We start from the raw sequence: 3141 nt of genomic DNA on the forward strand, positions 1-3141 counted from the left end.
AAGAACCGTCAGAAGGAGCCAACGAAATACAGACTCACATGGCGGTACAATGCAGTCCCACACAACAGTCCTCAGTTTGAGTGATTCAATGTGATTGTGTGAAACCTCCACATCTGTCTGACAGGTCAGTAAGTTTCAAGCAGACGCTGGCCTAGAAATACAAAAATATACTTTTTAGAGATGTGCTTTTTTAGAGTAAGATGAGAAGAGTGACACCACTCACATGCTAAAGCCAGCAGCCACTTAGCTTAGCTTAGCTTAGCTAAAAGACGTCTCTGCTAACCATGTTGTGACGGTGCAAGAAATCACGTTTTTGGCATCATGTCGTCCTGGTGTCTCGTCAAATATATCTGGTTTTGTTGCCACTTACACGGCTGGAAAATGTTACGACGTCGCAGTAAAAACTATCCTATAATCTCGCCTTTATAAAAGTTGAAACGCCGTCTTGAACAGTGGTCTGTGGCTTGGCGGCTGTCATGCCACAACTATCCACTCCTCCTCGTCCAGACATGAAAATCAGCTCATATACATGTAACCTAAACCTGACATGACACGTATTGTAGAAATGTTGATATGGCACAAAGAGGAAATGTACAGTGCCAACACTTCACTCCGGCCTGCTGATGCTTTCCTCTAACATCTGCAGTGCATCGGTGGATTTCTGCATTGCAGGTCTTCCTGTTGGTTTGGCCTCCTCAGTATTTGACATTCAGCACCTCAAAGCTACGAGGCCATAACTGAAAGAAGCTGCCTTGTTAGTCCTCCGAGATGAATTATGGCTAAAACCTGCAGTTAAAAATTCCTAATGGAGCGAAAAACCTCAGAGTTGAAAAGTGCTCACCGTCTTTTTCTTCTATTTTCTCTTTATCTAATACCGTTCTATTCTTTGCCACATCCGTGGCGAGCATTAAAGATATTAAAGCCACTGGCTATATATTCATCATTTCTAACCACATTGTCTTCACAGCCTCTCTGTTTATGAGGCTGCAGCTGAAAATGAAAATATCTTCATGGCGCTGGAGCTCAGCTCTCGACTGTTTATCAGGAAAGAGAAAAAAATAAAAAATGCCCGAGACGCCGAGATGAAAAAGAAAAGCAGGAAACAAAAAGAGAAAACAAATTGTGAGCCTCCCATCGCTCGCTCGCTCTCTCGCGGTGGTCCGTCATCTCCTCGCATCTCGCTCACGCACTTTGATGAGGAAGACGAGCGAGAGGGAGAAAACTTTCTCATGTTTTTTCCTATTTAGCGTTTCCGTTTTATCTCCCTCGCTTTCATGCCCTGGACCGCGGAGTGCTGTTGAGAGGCGACGAGGCGTTGCGGGCGTTTAATGGGTTTTTCGTTTTTGAGGAGGCTGAGGAGTTTATCACTGAGGAGTAGTCAGGTTTTAAAGGCCCTTAACCTCTCCACATATGTCTGTAATTTAACACTGTTCAGAATAAGAGGGGCTGGTGTCTTAAATACCCAGGAGGCTCCTGTGTCAATGTTGATTATGTCTTTGGTAGGAAGGAAGACAACTGCTGAGACTTTGGTTTGAGTTGTTGAAGTAGCAGAAATCTCTGGAGGAAGCTCTGGGTGCAGACCTCTGTGTGCTGACGGACAGATCTTGTTTTCAGGGATTAAAAAAGAAGAAATGGGAGAATGCTGCGCTCTTTGCATACTAACATGGACTCCAGGATGAACACTGTTTGATGCTCCTCTGCAGCAGTCTGAGAGAAACACTGGACTCCTGAGCTCTGCTGAGTAAGTTAATTACCGATATGTGGAGGTAGTAAACAGATAAGTGATACGATGCATCAACATCTTACATAAGGAGGATAATCCACACAGAAACTGTGGACTCCTGCTGCGTGACTCATCCTGGGATGTGGATTCCTCTCATGGGCGCGTTCACACGGGAGATATTCGTCACATCCAGGAGGAATTATCAGAAGAAGTGACTGTGTTTCATGTGTCAGTCAGTTTAAACAGGTAGAACCAGAGAAACTAAATCAAACTGAGGCAAAAAAAGAAGAAGAGAAGCCTTTAAAGTGACTGAGGGAAACATTTTACATAAACGATAGTAACGATGCCCTGAAACTGGAATAATTTGCAAAAAGACACTAAAACGCTACTTATTTTCTGTGGGTTCGTCAATACAAGTGATTTCCTTCAAAAAACATGTAGGTTATCGATTTGTCGTAACAGTTATATATAAATATTTATCGATAACTGCCTCAGCTGTGTGAGCTAACAGAGAGCAGGACGAGGAGAGGAGGACTCTGTTTACAGCATTGATGCTTGGTGCTCAAACTATGGAAGGGATGGGTCAAGTGAGGGATTATTTTTTTTTCCATTTCCTAAATCTGTTTTCTCTTCTGTGTTTATCACTTGAGAACTGGTGGAAAGTTCCTGTAAAAAAAAAAATTCAGGAGAATTAAAAAAAAAAAAAAAAAAAAAAAAATTCAGGAGAATTTTTTTTAATCTAAAATGTTTTATTTCATTCTCTTCACATAAAAAAAAAATCTGTTTTTTTTTACGCAGAGATTTTTTTTTTCTCGTGTGAAATTGAGTAAAAAAACCCCATTTTTTTCTTAATGTGTGAAACCAAGTGAAAAAGAGAAACTTTTTGTCCAGGAGAATTTTTGTGAAACCAAAGTGGAATTGTGTGAAACCGAATGAATTTTTTTTTTTCCAGGAGAAAAAATTTTTCCAGGAGAAATTTTTTTTCCAGCAAAATTTTGTTTTCATGTTTGTGAAGTGAAAAAATAAATTCAGTTGTGAAAAAATAAATTCAGTGAAAAAATAAATTCAGTTTTTGTTATAAACAAAAATATATCAGAATTTTTGTTTTTCATGTGTAAGTGAAAACATTTTCTCAAGAAAATTATTTCCCAGGAGATTTTTTTTTTCGTGTGACATTTAGTAAAAAACCAAGTGAAAAAAACATTTCAGGAGAAAACTTTTGTAGAGTGCAGCTTTTGCACACCTTAGGGTCGACAGGTGTGTAGGAGAAGACCAATGGCTGACAAAATCAGAAAACTTTTGTGAAAACTTTTGTGAAAACTTTGTCCAGGAATTTTTGTGAAACCCAAGTGGGTAAAAAAAAGTCAGGATAAAAAATTTTTTTTACAGAAGAATTTTTTTCCCTTCATCTGTGAAAC

Source organism: Pagrus pagrus (assembly GCF_965226575.1).
Source record: "Pagrus pagrus genome assembly, chromosome: 9".
Lineage (NCBI taxonomy): Eukaryota > Metazoa > Chordata > Actinopteri > Spariformes > Sparidae > Pagrus > Pagrus pagrus.